This window comes from Fringilla coelebs (assembly GCF_963513975.1).
Source record: "Fringilla coelebs genome assembly, chromosome: 9".
NCBI lineage: Eukaryota > Metazoa > Chordata > Aves > Passeriformes > Fringillidae > Fringilla > Fringilla coelebs.
This window is the reverse complement of record NC_140067.1, coordinates 1,676,774-1,698,654: the sequence shown is the minus strand read 5'-3', so window position 1 is coordinate 1,698,654 and position 21,881 is coordinate 1,676,774. Positions and strand designations below refer to the sequence as shown.

At 49.1% G+C, this 21,881-nt stretch overlaps 1 protein-coding gene across 3 annotated transcripts in view; it reads right to left on the bottom strand.

Annotated features, from left to right (window-relative positions):
* The window catches only part of JAK1 (Janus kinase 1), a 52,084-nt gene extending 44,085 nt beyond the window's left edge, over nt 1–7,999 (bottom strand). For all 3 annotated transcript variants that reach the window (XM_084211597.1, XM_084211599.1, XM_084211598.1), the window contains exon 1: nt 7,894–7,999. The gene's annotated coding sequence lies outside the window, so the exon portion shown is untranslated. The remainder of the gene's footprint in view (nt 1–7,893) is intronic.
* Nucleotides 8,000–21,881: the final 13,882 nt, after the last annotated feature.

Sequence of the window (21,881 nt, the reverse complement as noted above, 5' to 3'; positions counted from 1 at the left end):
AGCAAAACGATCAGGAAGAGTGGTTTGCATCTCAGCTGTACTTCCAAGGCTGAACTGGCCACAAAGCTTGGAGAAATCCAGTTTTTATGTAATAATTTCAGTGACAGACACTGTGTGTGCAAAGCTGAGCTTTTACAGAATCCAGGGGCCAAAAGGGAGCAGCAGAGTGGGCACACAAACAAGCACAGCAATTTCACTGCTAATTAAACTTCATCAAGCTGTTAAGTAACAAGGACTGAGCAAGTCCTGAGGAATTTGTTCATCAAAGCATGAAACAAAATCAAGGAGGAGTCATGTCAAGAGTGAAGGTGAGGCAGGATACAGATTTATAGGAGGGCAGGTCCTGCCTTGATCATATAAAACTAATATTTACATAAAATTAATAACACATAAAATATAAAACTAATATAAATTTACATAAAATTAATAATCTCATAAAATTAATATACAGAGAGAGTTGGTGGCTCTACAGGAAAGAGAAATGAGGCACAGACACAGCAGCAGGCCCAGGCTGTGGTGTAAATGTGGGGAGAACAATTCAGTGAACAATCCTGTGCCTGATGGAGCTAAACTGCTCCACCTCAGCTCAGTTTGCTGTTCCTCACACAGGATTTTCCCAAGTTCCACAGAGCTCAGAAGAAACCTCCTGAAACTCCAAGGATGCTCCAGAGCAGCTCTGCTGCCTCTACACACAACTTGAGCCAAGGAAAATTTTGGGTTTTTTTTTTTTACTTAATTCAACAGCAAGCTCCTAAGAACATGGAGTGATGAAACCTGGAGGCTGTCCCAGGGCAGAGCTCCAGAATAAAGCAGGGATTGATCCAAAGGATCTCCTCCATGCACCCACCTGGGGCAGCACCAGAGCCCAGCCAGGGCTGCACCCAAGATGACCCAAAATGGCCCCAAAATGCCCGGCCGGGCACGGGGTCTCTCCCTGGGATCAGCTCTGCTCCATTTGCACCTTGCAGTTCATTGTCCCATCCCAGCTTCAGCCCCTGCAGTCCCACCCTGCTTGTTTTTCTCTCTCCAGCCCACGGGGTTTGTGCTCTGGGGCTGAGATTGGGATCATTTGTCCAGGAATTGTTTTGTCTCCTGCTCTGTGCAGAGAGCTCAGCATGCCCTGATGTGAAGCCCAGACCCACAGACTAAAGCAGCTCAGAGTCTGAAACACAGAAAAGCCAAACCCTGAGGCATCACCATGGCACTCTAACTGCAAGGTAAACACACAGTCAATCCCCAGCACGGGTGAAGAGTTGATCACACAGCCCAGTTAATCTGATCAGCACCTCAGCTTTGAGGTGTTTAAGGCTGTGCTGGCACGAGGTGAGCAGGGTTTAAAAGGTGCCTTTTTAAGCCAAGCCTGTTTGCTGATCTATCTTGCTTATATATCTGGAGCCTGGCTGAGCTGTCAGTCACATGTCCAGGAAGCTGAAAGCACTGTAAAACCCACAGGGTTGCTGGTTTTTTTTAACTTGGCAGAAGATAGCTGTTCTTTGGTAAAAATGCAGCTCTAAGCCAGCCATCCCTATTTGTCCTTTCATTTGACATCCAAATCAAACCCAGGCCCTCCTCTGTTAACCAACCCCACAACTACAAGAAAGTTGTTCCAGGCTGTGAATTCCTCCCATAACAATTGTTGGTGTAGAACAAGGCAAGTTGATTTTTTCCACTTGGTAAAACAAAGGTTTCCAGGGGAGAATTCCAGCTACAAAGCTCTGCCAGCAATTTGCATCTCCATGGGATGCATCCATCAGGGTTTGTTCTGTATCACCAAGAAACAGCCCCAAAGTTCCCCTCAGGACAGTGAGCACAACTGGCAATGAATTGCTGTGATCCCACTAAAAATTGGGACTCACACAGGTTCCCTCTCTCTGACCAGAGTGGGGATGAGCTCTTGACTGTTCCTTGTCTTTAGGGCCTGGAGTTATTAAGAGACTCCCACAAATCAATACCTAAGTCAAATAAAAGACATTTGAGCCAAGCCCTGAGGTTTCTAATAGAAATTTCCAAGGTTCTAACTCCATTTCGGGAGCACCTGGTGTCCATTACAACCTGCAGAGCCCAAACAGACTTTTCCAGCAGGAGCACTGGAAGGCAGCAAGGGCTGAGTCGGGAATTGCAGCTGTTACTTCATTACCAAAGTCAAATGCACCTTTCTCTCCCTTCAGCATGAAGGACATGAAAGAAGGGTAGAAGGAAAAAAAATATAATTTAATATAAATGCAATATAAATCAAGAGCAGGAAAGAGCAAAGAGGCAAACAGTGAATTTGTAATCCTTTTTTTTTTTTCAGAGGGAGGGTAATTCCTGTAGCACAGAGTGACAGAGAAGGTGACACACAAAGGTGTGATACACACAGCTCAGGCTCCCTGACCTCTGTGCTTTATGAACTTTTAAACTCTCAGCCCCAGCAATTTCAAAATTGTTGGTGCCTGCTTTGCTGTACTTTGAGGAAAAGTAAAATACAGAAGTGTCCAGGAAGTGAAAGGTTATTTCTTGTGCGTTCTCAGTAAACACGAAAGGCTGAGTGCACAACAAAACATCATGCCAAGTGACCTGCAAATGCCACCTTACAGCTGGATCTTGGATTTTGAATTCAAAACCTCAGCACCCCTTTTTTCCATGCAGGAGGCCACCAGCTTGAGATAAAAGGTGAGAGTTTGAGATCCTGAGGACAAAAAAAACCACACAAAATAGATTTAAATACAAAAGACTGGGCCTAACGTAGTACTTAATGTGGTACCTTTAATACTTCTTTTTTTCCCTTAAACATGTGATGCTTCACAACTAATTTATCTTCATGAAAAGATAAAAATCAAACAGAACAACCCACAGAAATATATAAAGTTGCTTTGCATTTGTTATCATACTTTAGTAAAATCCAGAGGAGAGCAGAGCCAGGTATTTAAGGATGGCAAGCACCAGGAAGTCATTTAGACTGTCCAAGTGCCAAGGGTTTTAAGGCTTGTTTTGTTTATTGTATCTCTCCGTGCTGCTGGTGGCTCAAAATGAACATAAAAGTCACCTCTGCCAAATTGATTTCCTGAAAATCTGAGTCCATACATAAACAAATTGTGTTCCCTCTCCTCCCTCCTGTCCCAGTCATGGAATGAGCACTGTCTGCTCCATTTTCCTTATCTAAAAAAAAAAAAAAAAAAAAAGTGGAAGGTTTAGATCTGTCCTTTTCCTGACAAACAAGGTGTCAAGGGTTTTTCCCAGATCTCCTAAGCTGAACAACAATTTTTTCCTGTTCCAAATGATATCAGTCAACATTAGCTCAGTGCCAGCTTCCAGCCAGGAAAATGAAGTGGTCTCAAAGATCTGAGGTGAAAGACCAATAAACTCACTTTGAGAGAATATGCACCACATTAAAGGGTTATTATTAAGAGTATCACTAATACAATTTCATGTTTCAATATCCTGCTAAACTCCTGCTGGGCCCCCTGATGAGCAAGACAAATTCCATTCAGTCTTGGAATAGCTGGAAGAGACAGGAAACACTCAAGGAACAATCTAAACAGCACTTGGAATCCAAAACTGCTAAAAGTTTGAACTGTATTCATATTCTGGGGCTTCAACAAGCCAAAGCTCCTCTCAGATCTATTCTATAAACAAGGGAGGAATGTGCAAATTCTCTTTAGGAGTTTTCTCCTGGAAGGAGGAAGAGCAGTTGTCAGATTTTGTGTTCAAAGAGAATTATGCCTTTGGGAACTGGGGCCAAACTCTTGACTCACAGAAAACCCCACACGCTTCAAAATTCAGAGAATACTGCATTAAACACTGGATTAATTCCCTTTATTAGCACAGCCTCCCCTGTGCAGCAGACCTGCTTCAAAGGAGTGGCAGTAAAATCTATCATAAAGCAAAGCTACCAGATAAATGGATTTATGACAGCTGAGTTTCCCAAAGCCAATCCCCTTGTAAAGGCTTTCTTGCTATTTCCAGAAAACTGCACCCAGATCCAAACAGGACCAACAGCAACACCAAACCATTTTAATGGTTTAACTATTTTCCTACTCTCTGCTTATTTCCACCTTACTCTGCAGCTCAATTCCTCCTCATATAAAAACTGCTTTTTCTTTCTTCCCCCAGGCTTTCACCACTACCGTTCTCCACAGTTCAGGATAATGCACAAATCCTCTGTTTTTCCCTCAACTTCCAGCTCTTTTCCTTTATTTCCCAAATTACCTTTTACAACCCAGAGGGAGGAGAAGGAAACCTAAAATAAGCTAAACAGAACAATTTTATGTGCCAGCAGTTTCAAGGCATAATCATAATCACATCACATGCAGAGAACCACGTTAATATCACTGTTATCAAACCTCCCACACTGTGCAAAAGGCATTATTGATTTGCGGAGTAACTGCTCCAGACTTTACTTTTCCATGTTGAGGCTGCTCTCCCCGTTTCCTGTAGCTCAATTTTTCTGTCAGTTATGCAACTTACGTTACATTTATATAACTAGCTCAAAAGAAAAAAAAAAAACAACCAATAATTACTCCAGCCAGAAAAACTGTTTGCAGTTTTATAAAGCCCTTCAGCATGAAGAAAATGGTTAGGGCATGTTCCTTAAAAATCCACCTGGCCACCATCAGGCCAGGACATTAAAACCACTAAATTATACTTCCTCCTCTCCACTTTCAGGCAAGAGAAACTTGCAGCCATTTTGCCCAAGAAAACCATCAGCAACTTCTTCTTCCAGCAGTTTTCAGCACTGTTTCAGATTTTTGGATCTATGTGAAACAAATCCTGAATGGGAGCCCCCAGGTGCTGCTAAAGAAATCAAATGAGAGAAGAACCCCCCTTCATCTGTCACTTCAAGTCCTGCACAGAAACTACAGCAAGAGATGGAAGTGGCAACTGAGCTGCCAAAACCCCAAAATGCTGATTTTTTTTTTAAAGCTCCACTTTCCTTCTTGATGAGGTTCAAGCATTTCTGTCTCACCCTGCCAGCAAAACTGAGCTGCATCAGCCCATGAAAAGCGTTATTGCAGGCAGGCTCTCAGCATTAACTGCCTGAATTACGTGCTTGAACTGTAAAAGCCATTTTCTATCAATTTAGCAAGTGTTTGCCATCACCAATACCTGAAATCTAATTGCATATTAAGTGCTTCAAAGGTCTGGAGCAACTCTGAGTGTGTTTACAGGAATAATGCCTGAATTGCAAACTGTTAGCCAGGCTGAAAAAGAACAACATGAATATTGCCAGTTTTTCGCCCAGAAGAAAACACTTTATCATTTTTAATTGCTGTTGGACACCAGACAAACCAGGAACCGAGCCCCAGCTCGATGTTCCCTCCACAAGCTGGCTTCTCAAGCTCCTTCCTGGGTCAGAAATCCTCCCAACAGCCCTTTTCACAGCTCGATAAAAGCAGTCCTAAGGGTTTGCTCTATGTGTGAGAGCTTTGGCCTCTCCAAACAATACAAACACCTTCCTCTGTAAGGCATCAGAGCAGCTCTTTCTGCTGCAATTCACACCCAACACAAGGATTATCCATCTGGCCGCTGGATTTTGGAGCTCCCTTCCTCATTTCGAGCCTCCTCCTCAAACCAGATAGGCGTCAGTTGAAGAAAAAGGTGTTTCACCTCCAAATCCAGGGAGCAGGGGGAGCTATGTGCTGGGAAAGGGGTGAAGCTGGCAGGATGCTACCTGTGAAAATAGATTTTTTTCCCTTCCACACAAAAAGGAAGCCGATTTCTCTGAATACTTTATTTGCAAGACTAATCAACTACAGAAATGTCCATCTCAACTTGTTGAATTTACACTACTTACAAGAACCCTGCTTTACTTCCAGCCCCGAAGGTGTCAGTCAAAAGAATTAAACTAACTTCAAATTGCAGACTCTGTTTGACTGAGGGGAAAATGAGTTTAAAAGGAATATTGACTTTACCCCCTGACTGTTCAGGTGCACTTCAGCTTTTCGTTTTGCAGCTGATACATGTTTGCTTTTCAAAGTTTTTCCATTTGATATTCCTGATTATTTTTTTTTAACTAAAATAATTGAACAGACAGAAACAGCTCAACATTTACAGAAGCCACCTCTCAAAAAAAGGCCACTTTGCAATTAACTCTGAACTAACCGTGCAGTGCACAGCCCTCCAGGAGTTCACAAGCTTAAAAATAGTTCCTGTTTTGTGTTTATATTCTATTGGTTTGTGTTTATATTCTATAATATATTCCATAAGTTTAAACCCACTCCCCATGGCTTTTTACAAGCTTTTCACATCACCTTTCTCAAAGGACAGAGACTCGCTGTGCCACCAGGCTTCGGGACAGCTTGCAGATACTGTGACACTTAGATCAGTAACATATTTAACAAGTGAATCACCAAAAATGTACCGACAAAAACATTTGTAGCATCTGCCTGCGATGACAAACTTTAACATCTCAAGCCTGGCGGGTTTGTCGGCTCAGCCACAGCAGCACGGCCTGAGCTGGCCCCGCATTTCAAAGCACCTGTCTTGGTATCACCTAACACAGACCCAGATCAAGGTGCAACTTCCTGTGTGTTTTAAAAACAAGTGCCAGGAGGAAATGCCTCCCAGTCCCCTTATAAGGGCAAAACTGAACTTAATAGTGAGCTGCAGCACCCGAATAAAGCAGCACCAAAGCACATCCACTCCGCTCGGAAATCAAACTGCAGGAATCTTCCCCAAGCACAGTTGGGTTCTTTGGAGTTCAGTTTAAACACTGACACGACTTGGAGTTATTTCCATCTGCCTTCTCCAATAAATGAATCACAAAAAAAAAAAAATCCCGAAGTTTTCTTGCCTTTAGCATTCTACACATGCCTCAGATTATTACTTCCAATTGCTAATCCCTTGGAACAGGGTCACTGTCTGTTTAAAAGAGCTGGATCCATCCTTCCTGCCACACTGAACCACTGCTGAGCTGTCTTTCTACCCTCAATCTACATTATTAGCAGCAGCCTTGATGTGCTGCAGATTTATCCTGGTTCTCCTCATACATGGATTTTTAAAATCCCAATTCAACACGGTTATAGAACCATAGATTGGCTTTGGGTTAAAGAGACCTTAAAGATCGATTTAGTTCCGACTCGCAGCCATTATCCAACCCAGCAATCACTTTGTCACACACCCACAGAGCAGAATTCTGGTTTGGGCATCCGCAGAAGGCGCACAGTCGGCACACCTTGCCAGGTTCCCTGCTCCTCATCCCTGCGCGTCCTTCGGGGTGATGGATACCCAGCCACGGCTGGCACCTACCTCGCGTGGGGGAAGGGGCAGAGGGGGTAGAAGATGTCCCCAAGTGTCCCTGTGCACAGAGAACAGCTGCCGGACCGACAGCCGGACCCATCAGCTGTCCCACGGCCGTGGAAGGCTCCCTGTCCCCGGCACAGAGAGCTCACGGTCCGCGCTCCCCCAGGGCTCCGGGGGGACTCTAACTCCCCCAAACCCACCGGCGGCCACAACCGGAGCCGTTTCACCGCTGTTCCCCCTGCCGCCGGCCCGGGGCCGAAAGGTGGCTCTGACAGCCGGGCCCGCACAGCCCCGCACCCCTGCCCGAGGGGCACCGGAGCACCAGGGGCACCCTCTGGGACACAGGGGACCCAGCGGCTCCGCTCCCGCTCGGAGCGGGGGAACGCCGCGGTTCCTCTCGGGCACCGGCCCCTCACGGGCACCGGCCCCTCTCGGGCACCGGCCCCTCTCGGGCACCGGCCCCTCACGGGCACCGGCCCCTCTCGGCTCGGGGCCCGCAGCCACCCCGCACCCCGGGCGCTCCCGCCGCGCTCAGCCCGGGACGCGGCCGCCGGGAGAGCCCCACGCCGCCCCCGCTCCGCTGCCCGGGAAAGGCGCCCGCCGCCCGCACCGCCCTCCCCGGTTCCCCCCGGCCGGCCCGGGGCCGCGGCAGCCCCGGCCGGCCCCACTCACCGCTGCCGTGGCGCACGGCGGGGCGGGGCAGCGCGGCCCCGCGGGGCGGCCCGGGGCGCTCGGTGCAGGCCAGGCCGGGCCGGGCCGTGGCGGGCCGGGCGGTGCGGTGCGGGCAGCCCGGGCCGGGAGCGGCTCAGCCCGGGGACGGCCCGCGGCGCTCGGCGGCGGAGAGCGCAGGGCGGCGGTCCCGGCACGGCGGAGGCGCACGGAGCATGCGCGGGGCCGAGCCCGCCCCGGGGAGGTGCCTGGGCCCGGCTGAGGCACCGCGGGACGGAGCGTGGGGTGGGAGAGGTCCGTGTGTGGGAACTGCCCCTGGCTGGGAGAGGTCCGTGTGTGGGTACGGCCCCTGGCTGGGAGAGGTCCGTGTGTGGGAACTGCCCCCGGGTGGGAGAGGTCCGTGTGTGGGTACGGCCCCGGGTGGGAGAGGTCCGTGTGTGGGAACGGCCCCGGGTGGGAGAGGTCCGTGTGTGGGAACTGCCCCCGGGTGGGAGAGGTCCGTGTGTGGGAACTGCCCCTGGGTGGGAGAGGTCCGTGTGTGGGAACTGCCCTAGGTGGGAGAGGTCCGTGTGTGGGTACGGCCCCGGGTGGGAGAGGTCCGTGTGTGGGAACGGCCCCTTCCAGCCCGAGCCGTGCCAGCGTTCTGTGGTTATGCTCGGCCAGTGCCGGAGCTGCGGGTTCTTCCCCACCCCAGTGCCGAGGCTGCGGCTGTCACCTCTGCAGATGCCCAGAGTTTGTCACGGTGCTGTTTGAGCTCGAGAATTACGGAATCACAGAATCATTAAGCTGGGGAAAGCCCTCCAAAGTCACCGAGTCCAATCAGACGCCCAGTACAGAGCACTGAGTGCCACGTTCAGCCCTTCCATGGACACCTCCAAACCTCCTTGCACAGCCCCTTCCGAGGCCTGAGCTCCCTTTCCATGGAGAAATTCCTGCTGGTGTCCAATCTAAACCAGCCCTGGCACAGTTTAAGACCATGTCCTCTTGTCCTATTGCTGGTTACAGAAAAGCCCGACCCCTACCTGGTTACAAGCTCCTGTCAGGTGAGTTTGGATCATCTTTTACAAACCCACAGCCTTGTTTCCATTCCCACACCGATGTGAGCGAGCCTGTGTAAACAACTCACTGAAATGAGCAGATGCTCACAATCCTCCTGTCTGCACAAAAAAGAAACTGTTTTTTTTTCACTGCGGTTTCAAACCCTTGTCAAAGTCACAGGAAACGGCACAAGTGGAAGTAAAACGCGTAAGAAAATGATTCAGTTCAATGAAATCATTCGCCCCTGCTTCCCACACACCACACGTATCTGGCATTTTCTTCTGACAGAAGAGTAAATCTGCTGCTGCCTTTTGGGGGAATTGTCCTAAAACATGAATAGGTCATTAAAACCCCATTCTGATAAATATTTCCCCTCCGTGTCACTCAGGCTAAGCACACTGACACCATTTTATCGAGGCTTTCTGGCGTGTGGCAGCACCAGGTGTGAAAGGCCCCTTGCTGTTCTGAGGTGTTTACACACACACCCCTGCAGCTGCTCTGCCCCTGCAATCCCGAGTTTTGTCCCTTTTCTCCAGGAAATCGGCCTGGAAGCAGCCGGGAGTCAGGTGCTGCTGGCTGGGAGTGCACATGTCCAGGTGGCTGTCATTTACAAACTGGAGAAATAATCACTGATCCATTTTCCCCTCTCCCGAGGGGAATCCAGCTGTTTCCACAGCTGTCAGGGAACCAGCAGGGTGGAATCTGGATGATTTTGCACCATGTTAACCTTTTTCCTCAGCTGCATGGCCACTGGCTCTGGATTAACCGTGCACTGTGGGAAGGCACTGGAGCCTCACACTGTTTCCGTCACTTTGGTAATCTCAAGAGTGGAAAAGAGCCTGAGGCTGGAAGAAGAGAGGGCAAACAGTGCAAGTCATGGAATCATGGAAAGGTCTGGATTGGAAGGGACATTAAAAATCATTTAATTTCCCACCCTGCCACTTTCCACTTTCCCAGGCTGTTCCAAGCCCCATCCAGCCTGGCTTTGGACACTTCCAGGGATCCAGGGGCAGCCACAGCTGCTCTGGGCACCAGTGCCAGGGCCTCACCCCCCTCCCAGGGAAGGATTTTCCCCTAACTATTCCACTTTTATCTTCTTTTTCTGCTTTTGTCAGGGTCGGGATTAAATGTGTAGAGATGGTAGTTAGTGTTCAGACTCAGATGTTTATTAATTCTTATCTATATTGTAGTCTTATAAGTTGTGAGTTCTACAGCAGTTCACTAACAAGTCACAAAATGGCCTCATATTTATCTTTATAAGGTCTTTTAAGGAAAAAACTATCTAATAAAGAAATGACACCTGAATTATTTTTACTTTTAACCTAATAACTAACCCCTCGTGTTCCACAATGCGGATTTTTCTAATGACAAAATACCACCTACACTCATGAAGAAGAAGGTGAAGAAGAAGGACCAGCCACCATCCAAAAACTTCCCTCTTGCCTTATATCTATTACTGTATTCGAAACCCTTCCACTCTAAGTTTTCCACCATGTGACATTACACACTCCTATTCAAACTCCACACCCACAATCCCAGTTCTGACATTTAATTTTGGAGGCTTTCTCCACAGCCTCAGTGTTCTCTTGGGGGTCAGTGCCTGGCAGCACAGAAAGTCTCAAATTCTCAGTGAGCAGGGTTCCAACACCTAACATCTAAGATATGTATGGATGTACCATGGTTCCCTCTTCTTGTTCCCTTTTCCTCACATTTTACCTGCAGGAGCTGCTTCCATCAATTCTCCTTCCTTCTCACCAGCCCTTTCCATGGCTTTGCCATGATAAGGATAAAATCATTTTTCTTGGTGGGTTTTCATGCTGAAAAGCCCCCCAGATCTGCATTATTTATGCCTTACAGGCAGGACTTGTTTCTCAGCACAGCAAGTGATGCTGCCAAGGTCCTTAAATCCTGGATCTGCCCAGCCCAGCCCAGCCGAGGCTGTGACCAAGGATTGCATAAGGGGCTTAGCCTGGGGCTGCTCGTGGAGGAGAGCAGCTTTACCTCTGCTCCATCTAAATCCATGCCCAGGGCCCAGGATCGTGTCCAGGAATGACCCAGGCTGCCAAAGGCCACGGCCCTCAGCCAGAATTAAATTCTCACACCTCACTTTAAAACAAAAAAAACTCAACAGGGGCTGAGCTGCTCTGGCACTTGGATTCCACTGAAGTTGTGTGTTCAGTCTCCCAGTCCTGACTGCTACGTGAGCTTTTGGCTTTTCCTGGATTTTGGGACACTGCTGATTTCTGCTGGTTGTTCTGTGACATGAAGCTGGGATGAAATCAACATGCTTCTAAAAATTCCTCCAAGAACTATGTTAATAACAGGGGGGCATTTCCAGCCTATACCCAAAATTGTCTGTGTTTACCACAACATTCCAGCCTATAGGAAGGATGCAATTTTGTATTAAAACTCTCTAAGTCGTTTTCTCTAAGGAATTAATCATCTGTAATTGTGGCTTTGTTTCTTGCTTAGAAAGAGAATAGACTTGCAAAGAGCTGCAGAAAAGTAAATAAAGAAAATAAACCTTTTTTTCCCCCTCTAAATATTGGGGTGCAGTGACACATCTGAAGAATTATTTTGTATCTTACATCCTTCTTTATTTTGCAAATTCCAGGATGCACTGATATTCTCCACAAAAAAATAAGAGGCAAAAACCAGAAGATGAGATCTGACTGTCTTGGTATTTGTGATTTAAAAATCAAACTAAATTCCAACAAATTTCCTCTTGTATCCTTCTGTAAAGAAGTGATAGGGATGGATGCATGGATTATCCTCTCCTTGTCCACTCTGCAGTTTGATTTCCCTCTGAAATGGGATATTACCACTTCACTTTAAACAGTTTATATGTTTTAAAAGCTTTTTTAAAATGTATTTCAAGTTACAGTGAGGAGAATACGGTAAAGTGCTTTAAATCACTGATGGCATCAGCTTGGGATTGACAGGACTTTTATATAAAGGTGATTTAACAGCTCTAAGTGGTTCCAGTTTGTCATTGATTCGTTCCTGGCAGTAACTCTGGGGCCTGGTTCTCCTCACTCGTATCAGCAAAATTCAGGAGGATGCAATGAAGTCAGAGATGAGTAAAAGGAGATGTAAAATTCCCTAACCTGTAGTAGGATCTGAAAGCATTCTGAGAACAACTCTGCGTCCTCACACGCTTCTGCAGAGCGCTGTGGAAACTAGAGATCATTTTATGAATTATATTTTTGGTTCTCCCTGTGCTGGAGGATGGGGAGCAGCCAGGACACGGGGCCAGGAGGAGCAGGAGGAGGGAGTCACCCAACCAAACCCTGGGTGCTCCAAAATGCAGAGCAGCCCTTCAGCTGGGTTTGTGGGTACCCCTGCCCCCATCCCCACGGAACACCCCAGAGCCCGTGGGGCCCCTGGCTGCTCGTGGGGTGTATAAATAGACGGCCAAGTGCACAAGTTCTTTACATCTGATCTGTTGCTGAATTTATCTTCAGCTTCCTGTGCTCACGGAACATGCGTGAAACCCCGCTGGTGACACGGTTTTCAGAGAGCTCTGCTTGGAAAAGCAAGCCAGAGAATTTATTTTGAGACACGGGGAAGGTGTGAATTGCTTCCGAGTAATTAACTACTAAACATGGTGCCCAACCCTTCTTTTTAAAGCTAATAATCTCAGTTTGGGGAAGGAGAGCTACTTCACGTCGGTAGTCCAGGGGTGCTTGGCAGAACAGAGATTAGATGTAGTGCCCTGGTTCCCAGGGTGCCCCAGCCAGGCTGCAGGGGGATTTCCTGGGCAGGCTGCAGCGAGCTGCCAGAGCCGTGGGTGGGAGGTGGAACAGGAGCTCAATTCCCGGCTCTCCCGGCCGGGGGGATGAGTTCACTCTCTTTGCTCCAAGCTGGGGAGTGTGACGGTGCTGCTGCCGTGTCCCAGCCCCGCAGCAGGCGTGTTCGTGTCGCTGCTTGCCTTCACTGCCTGCTTTTCCCCACTGCCATCTCTCTGGTTCTTCATTGTTCTTACACCAAACCAACAGTTTTATTTTCATTTTGCCCCCGGATTTCTCTGCTGAAAAATATCCCTTGCTGGGAAGCAGAAACTGGGTTTGTGCAGAGCTCTGGAGCAGCTGCAGAGGAGGAAGGTGGTGATGGTGACCAGCTCCAAACCCCACTTCTGGCTCCCCCTCCCCTGAACTCTGACTCAATCCACCAGCACGTTTTTGTTGTGCTTCAAGCAGATGAATAAAATACATCAAGACGAATCAATACTGCCCAGAAGCTCAAATGCATTTTCTTGAACTCATCCACTTCCCAGCACAGCCCTTTCCAGAAGGATGAGCTTGCTGCTGGCACAGCTCACAGGTACCCACTTGCTGCCTGGCTGCCTGCCAGCCACACCACTGGAGCTAGACAGTGCTGCTGCTCATAGACTGGCTCCACATCCACAGGGATATTTATGGATATATATGAATTTTTTTTTTCCTGGGAGATATATATATATCCCAGAAAAAGTTGTACGTGCAACAGCTGGGTTTTATAAGGGCAAATTTGGAAATGGAGTGTGCTGGTGGGGAGGCACAAAGCACAGCAGTGATCTCAACCTGAGCAATAATTAAATATTTTCAGATGGGAAATGTCACATTTGTCACCAAAATGATCCAATATTGATCGTGTCCCTCTCTGTCCACACACCCCAGAGTTTGTGTACCTAGTTGAGGCATTTCTCAGGTCATGCCCAGCACTGTCCAGGTTCCGTGTCCCATTCAGGGGGACACACGTGACACAGAGCACGTAGCATTTCTAAAATCTTTAATGCCTGGACAAATTCCAAAGCTCACTCTGCTGCGGCTGTTTCCCTCATGTGCATTTTTGGAAATGACAATTCCTCACTCTGGGTTAAAAAGCAGCATTTTGAGGTGGGGTTTAAGAGATTCCCCCTCCCTCTGTCATAAGGAGACTGGGAATTAAGGTTGTGTTTCCAGGAAGGGTGTTGTTCATAATGGTGCTTCAGAAGGGTTCAGAAATCCAGGCAGGATGGCAAACAAGCTCCAAATCTGGAGGAAAGTGGAGTTTTTTGCCATTAAGGATGAGCTGAGTGCCCCAGTCCAGCTGTGCTGGATGAATGGAATCAGCCAGACCACGTGGCTGCTGTGGGAAGGGAAAAAAGAGTGTCAGGGATCTTAGAGAAATGTGATGTTCTGGCTGGTCTCTGTCAGCCTGGGTGGCCTTTAAATGGCACAGTCCACTTTAGGAGGAGAATTGTCACAGTGCACTTGAATATGGGTTTCAAACCTACTGAGAGCACCCAGATTGCAACACAAAATCTGGTGGAAATAGCTGAAGTTACCATTCCAGTCCACAAAAGCTGCGGAGGTGAGGAGCAGTGCAGGAATTTTCTCCCATCTCTGTTTTCCTCATTTCCTTATATTTCAGGCAGCTGTTTGAAAAGGCTGTGACGTTTCCTTTAACTTAGCTGAGTTCAAGAGGTGAAGAAGGGAGAAGTCCACGGTCTGAGAAGGAACTCAGCAAACCCTGTTCCTCTGATAATTTTCAGATAAAACCGCCGTGAGTTTTCCTTTAATGGGGCTGCACACAACAGCAGAAGCTTGGCACGTTTACATGTAAAATTAATTAGGTTTCATAGCAATAAACCTGTGGAAATTTTCATTTCCAGAGTCCCCTGGATCCATTTCAAAGCAGGATGAAGCAAGGCTTTGGATGCAGATGTGGATGTTCTGCACAGGGAGGAGATGTTGCTCAAGCAACAACGTGGCGTTTTTATCACTCTGGGAATGTGAGCACACAGAACACACCAAACCAGGCACATCCTCGTTGTCTCTGTGATTTGTGTCCATCTCATCCAGCACAGCCTGTGCTTCCATGAGAGAGGGATTGACTCCTCCTCAACCACTTCCCTCTGGAAGATTCTGCTCCAACACTGACACCTTTTTGTGTGTTATCACCAAGTCAGTCTGTATTTAAAATAAGCTGGAGGTGAGACTCCCATCATGGAAAACAGCTCTCCCTGTTCCAATTAAACCACTGATTCTCACTGACCTCCCCTGCTCCTTTACCAGCCCCTTCCCCAGGGCTCTTTGCCACCACCAGACCAAACCTGCCTGTGCTGGTGCTGCCCTTGTGTGTGCAGCCCTTGGACTTCCCACCACCCTCAGCCCCAGGCTGGTCCATGCAGCAGGGATGAGACCCATGGATGGGTCCTGGCTGCTGGCATGGGCTCCACAGCTCCATTGTCCATCCCCCAACACCTCCAGCAGGAATCATTTGCTCTCTGCCAGTCTTATTTTTAGGCAGGAGGAATCTGAGGCTTGTGCAAATGCTTAAACACGCGTCTCTCCTGAATTATTCAGTGTACTCTGCCTGCTCCTGGAGTTCAAAGGGAGGGCAGTCCACAGAGCTCTGATACTCACTGTGGAGAGGAGGTGCCAGAGGGAGCACCAGCAACTCCCTGCCCTCTCCAGCCCTCCTGCCCCAGCTCTGGGCTCCCCTAGCTCTGCTGTCCAGCACCTAATCTGAGCAAATCTGCCTTAATTTAAGGTGACCCTGTGTGGCACAGAGCTGGGGACAGCAGTGTCCTGAGCTGTGGGTGAGGCTGCAGTGCCTGACTTAAGGAGGTCCAAGGAAAAACCTGAGCAGCCTTGTATTTTTTCCATTTTCTGCTCTGGTTGAACGAGGCCTTTTCCAGGGGCAGATGCACATCCCTGTGCATCACAAACCCCAAAGTGCAGCTCTCAGCCTCTTGCAGTCAAAGGGGAACTTGAGATTTGAATTCTAATTTCACCTATAAACTGAAGCACAGCTGGGAGCCAAAGCCCTTTGGAGTAGAGGGGTCTTTTCTCTGGTTCCACCCCTCCCAGAAAAATTAGAACATTTGCCCAACATCAATTAAAGACCTCGTATAAGAGCATATTAATCCACATGTGGGTCTGTGCACCTCTCCTGCTCCTGTGAAATGTTATGAAGAGCAAATTATGTACCAAACTCTGCAATCTTGGCTTGCTCATCTGCCCAAATGCAGCAATTACAGCAGTAAGTGACACTGCACCACACTGGAACACTCAGCTCCTGCTGAGCACTTTTGTCCCTGATCAGCCATCAAATAAAGTCACAGTTTCCCTTGGTGAATCAAGCTAATGACAAAATGCAGGGTTTACATATAATCCAACAACTCAGCAAGCAGCTGTTTCCAAAATGTGAGATAAAGGCAGAAATATCTTCTGGAGAAGGGGTTCTGTCACCCTCTGTTCACACACTGCTCCTGGGCACTGCTTTTCCCAGTTCCAGGGGAAAACAGGACAGTACAGACTTCAGCAGAGTTCATTCCACATTGTCCAGCATCTCCAGGCTCACACTGAGCATTTCCTTAATCAGACATAAAGCCAAGCTGCTTTCTGGTACATCTAATATTTGCATGGGGACATTGCAAGTAGACAGCTTGGTTTGTAAAGATGTTTAATCATGAAGGTCTGGGTTAGAGTTGAAGTTCAAGTGTCTGCACTAAGCTGATATAAGAAGGAGAAGATATAAATAAGCAGCAATTAAAACAGTCTGACTCATACAGGGCACTGCTGGACTTTGAAATGGCTGAGTGCTTAAAGCTCTGTTGGGAAGAATTCTTCTTATTTCAGTCCAACAGCAACAGAAGGTACATTTGGGGGGGAAAAAGGCATTTTGGGGAAAGGCAACATTTTCACCTGGTTTCAAGGGCTGCAGACAGTGGATGCCTTTAATCCTGCTGCTGTCAGAAGGGCCAGGCTGCTTCGAGCAGCAGCTCCCACCCTTAAAAGGCTGAGCTGAGGCTGGGAGCCAGGAGCAGAGCAGCCATTCCAGTCTGCAGCCTCACAGCCCCGAGGACACATCCCAGGAGCAGCAGTGCTCCTCTCCCCACGTGGAACGTGGGTGGGAAGGCAGCAGAGTCCAGCCAGGAAAAGGGACTTTCCTGATGCAAGAGCCTGAGAACTGCTGTGGAAGAACAGACCCATCTGGAACGGCAGCTGAGACACAGCACCAGGAACTGCCCTGCCTTGGGATCAATCCCAGGAATCACAGACAGCTGCAGCAGAGAGAGCATGGGCCTTGTTTCTGTGCCACTGGATGCAGGTTATGTCTTGCTTCAACACGCTGGTAGGAGGAAGTGCTCCAGTGGCAAAAGAGAATCTGAGAGTTGCACTGTTCATGTGCAGCAATGTTTGGACAGCAAATCACCAGCCTGTCCCATTCCCATATCAGTAGGAAGCTACAGGAAAAAGAGATGGACTCTCTGCCCACAGTGCTAGAGAGGGAGATAAATTCCAAATTCCAGTAAACGCGACTGGAGAGGTGCTGCTCCGAGGCACAGGCAGTGCTTCGGCTCTGTGCCACGGCAGAGCTGAGGCTGTGCTTGTTGTGACAGGAAATGAGAGGCACCAGTCACTGGGGCGGGCTCTGTGCCCCGTTCTGCAGCCCCACACGAGTGTCCCACGCACAGCTCTGTCCCTAAAAGCAGCAGGGGTTGGTCATTAACCTCAAACCTGAGCCACGGTTAGGCAGGTGAGCAACTGCACTCCATGGATCTGATCCATAGCAAACCTTGGATCTGCCTCTGAGCGCTCATCTTGCTTCCCCTGGGCAAGAAAGAACTTGATGGTTTCTGTAGGGAGTCACCAGGCTGACTGCTTCCATCAGGGAGCACCTGGAGCTGTCCCTGGGGCAGCACCACGAGCGCCTGGCTGGATGCACCTGCCTTTCTGCCAGGAAAGGGGATGCACATTCCCTGAGCTGGATCCTGAAATGGGCAAGGAGAGAGCCCTGGGCAGCTTTCAAATGCTCCCATGGCCAGGATCCCGCAGCTCCTCCTCTCTCCCGTCCATCCTGGAATGATGGTGGCACAGGAAGGAGCAGCACAGCCGTGCTGCTGTGGGACAGCCAGTACAGAGAGGAGCACTGCTCCTTTCTGGGATAAGCACATTCCTGCCTGATCAAGAGGTGCCTGTAACCTTTGGAAAGTGGAAGCTGGGGGATGACTCTGCTGATTTTAATCCAGAATTTAAGCTCTTGGTAGGAGGATGTCTTTTTCATTGTTTGCAGTTTCTGGTGAGACAGAGCCCTCCTCCAGAAGCAGCCTCGAGCCTCTGTCCCAGCACCAGTAAGAATTTCCCCCCTTTAAGTGACACAGGCTGGCAAAATGTTCCATCACAGCTGCACAGCCCCGACCCCGCCGGGCTGGCCCCAGAAACACCCAGTGAGCAGCAGGGAAATGAAAAACCATCTTTTTACCATCTTGGGGCTAATCCCTGTCCTCTCCCCCAAGCAGCAGGGAAGCACAGGGCAAAGCCCTGCTGGACAAGAATTATCCAGCCCAGAAAGAAGAATTTCTAAACACCACTGGGTCAATGACCACGCCGAATGTCAGGATGGAGAGTAAACAGTGACCTCTGGAAAGTGCTGCATCAGCCTCGGCAGCCTGAATGCCACCAGCTCCTCGGGGAAGGGCAGAAATCTGGGGAACGGACACTGCACGGACATTTCTGCAGCTTTCCGTTTACTTTATGCAAAAATCTTGGGATTTCACAGTCCCACCACAAACCGGCCCGCGGGGCCCCTCTGCTGTCGTGTCCCAGCACTGCAGAGTTAACTCACACGGCACAAAGATCAGCACAGGCTCCCTGAAAACCACCTCATTTCCAGGGATTTTGATGACATCGCTGTAAAAATGACGCAGGAAATTCGTTCTCCCAGTCACAGAGCAGAGAAGCCCCGGGGAAACACTGCAAGGGACTGTCCCCGATCCGCCAGTAACTCACAGCTGGGAAGAACCCATTTCCCACGTAGAGTTACAATAACCAGCCAAGACTGTGGTATCCTAACAAAAAAATATTAAAAAGTATCTTAAAAGGGCTTCATTTTCTCTATTGTTACAGAATAATTTGTTCTGTTACTAAGTAACCCCATCGAGGGGCCTCTCTGTTATTTAATATCCACCAGGCTGCACAGCACCCTGCTCGGGGAACCATTTCTGACCACTTCCAAAGCACAGCATTGCAGGCAGCCCTCCCCAGACCAAACAGCCAATAACGAGGCACAGCGTGTAATATTTTATTGAAACAAACGCGACCTTTATGCCAAGGGTTCCAGGTGAAACGAGCACACTCCAGGGGAGCAGGACGCCATGCGTGGTGGCTTTGGTGGCCCCAGGGTGCCGTGAAGCTCAGATGGCTGCCATCCTTCAGTTATCACAGTACTGTACCTTTACAAGAGACAGCATCAGCACTGTGATAACTGAGCCAGGGCAGCCTGGCAGTCATTGGCCCCTCCGTGGCACTGCCGAGTCCTCGGTGTCCTCCTCCCTCAGTGTCCCAAAAACCCCACATCACCCCACAGGTGAAAGCCTCAGGAGCCTTAACACAAGTGGCTTTGCAGCTGAGGTTCACTCCAGGAAATTATCCGCATAATTAGTGTTAAATCTTAATGACCACGGCGACTTCCGAGTGGTTTTAAGCAGCAGCTCCTTGTGGGCAAATCCACCCACGCTGGATTTAATGGAGAGAGAGAAACCACCCCTCCTCCAGGGGACAGCCCTTCCTCCCCCTTAAATCCAGCCAGCCAGCAGCACTTGGCTCACGCTGCGAGTGTTGGGTGTCAGGGAGCAGTGGGGACAGTGGCAGGCAGCCAGGAAAGCTGCTGGAGCCACTCAGGGACAGCGGGATCACGGCAGGCACGGCCCCGGCGGCGGCACCAACCCCAAGGCTGGCACCGGCGCCGCGCCCTGAGCCCGCCAGGCTCCTGCTGCTGCCTGCTTTTCCAGGAGCTGGGATTTCCCAGCCCACCCCACAGCCTCACTGGGCTCCCCCGGAGCCTGGCACGTGTGTCTGCACTGATCCCCACCGTGCCCTCCCAGGGGAGCAGCTCCCAGGGCCAGCTGTGCCCACAGGGACTGCAGGGAGCAGCCTCGAGGTGCCCGAGTTGGCATTTTTAGGTCATCAAATCCACATAAAAACATTTGAAATGCACAATCCCGCTAATTAGTTAAATTACAAGCTTCCATCAACCTATATTTACTCCCCCCTGTTGTTTTTTTTTTCCCTTCCTTAAAAACAGGCACTGCTGAAAAGACCATGGAACTATTTCTCCACCCACCACTTTGTTGTGTATTTCTATAACTTTACCCCCTCTTGGTTTTTTCCTCTCCTAAAACCAGGCATTCCTGAAAACATCACGAAATTATTTCTACCACCCCCACATTGCCTGAGGGAATCGGATACATCAAGTTCTGAAATGAGTTTAAAAAAACACAAGGGTTTCATGCTGCCAAAGTTAATGTGTTACTAAGTTTCCAATAAAAGTCCATTTATGATGTTGATGGAGCAGCACAAGAAGCTTCCATGTTTCCACCAGCAGGAAGCAGAAACTCCAAAAACTGGGGTTTTTTTTAACACTCTAAATAACTCACCTGGCAAAGAGAAGGCGCTGAGATGTCCCAGAGGCTGTTTTTAAGAGAGAAACACAAAACACTGGGCTGGATCCAGCCATGAAAACGCTGCCTTACAAGTTTGCAACTCCAGAGGGCAACGGAGAGGCAAACGTGGAATATCGGAGCAGCAGCACGCAGGGGAAAAAAAAACATTTGCACATTTTAAAACAAACTCCAAACATACATTACATAAAAAGGGGACGGTCAACAGATTATGCAATGCTCACGTCAGGCAGCACAGATGACTTCAGCATGCATCCCCAAATTTGCAGATTTGCCACAGTTTGGGGATTAATCATTAAGGAATTGGCTGTTGCTAGGAAAGCACAACAAAAACTTGCTAAAAATATTAATGGATCCTGTCCGTGCAAGGGTGGGTTTTGAAAAGGAGAGGAGCTGCACGAGCAAGGGCTCTGCTCCCAGGTGTTTTCACACCACCATTGGTATTTCAGGTGAGGAATTCTATTGATTTCAGCAAGGCTTAAGTGTGGGATTGGGAGTTCTACATCTCACAGGCTGAGGTGATGAGAGAAGAATCGCTGCTTTGCAATTCAAGCATGCTTTGATCACTCTATCAGGATTTTACTCGTGCTCCAGCAGTTCCTTATCAGGGGCTTAAAGGGAGAGGGGGAACAATTCCTCCCCAGCACCTTCTGCAACAGCATCTGCTGGAGTCACACCCGTATTCCAAGGGCTGATGCCATTTTCTCTGGAAGATCCAGCTCTTCCCCCAATTCAAATAGAATTTGTTGTCTTGCATCTCACACACACACACTGATTTTTGCTTTGCTTCAGGCAGACTAAAGCTACACAGACCTGATGCAGAAAGCTCAAGCAGGTTATCCTTTTACCTGGGAAAAAACACCTTTTTTATAGCAAACCCCACATTAGTTTTGGAGTCCAGCACACATTTTTGTTCTTGTTATTGCTAAGGCCCTGCAAATTTCCATACACTTTTTAAAAAAAACCTCCAGTTCCCAGCGTTTGCTGCCAGTTCTCACCTTTGAAACCCGTTTAAGTTGGCCTGGTTGGTTTTTAAACTCCAGTTCCACCTCCTGCCCCTTTGGGGCTGGTGATATTTTTGCAGTTGTTTCATAGGAACCAAAATTCCTTCAGCATCCCGGCCGTGGCACTGGGGACATTCCCTGCCCACAGCCCCGGGGCTTGTCCCTCCCCACCCCTACGCACGGCCGAGGATCTCCGAGCGCTGCGAGCCGCTCTCACCCTGCACGGGCTCGTCAGGGGAACAAACCTCATCTCCATCTTCCCCGGCGCCGTTTGAACACGAATCCCGGCGAGCCTGAAGAGGGAAGAAAACAAACAGCTGGTTACGGGGACCCAGCGGCGTGCCGGGCGGTGACACGGCGGGCACGGAGGCGCTGAGGGGCGGCGGGGCCCGGGCCGCCACCGCCTCTCGCTCCCAACTTCGCTGCCAGGGCGCTGCCCGAGGTTACCTGGAGCGGGGAGGGGGAAAGCCGGGCAGCAGCCGCGGGACGGGACGGGATGGGACGGGAGCGGAGAGGAC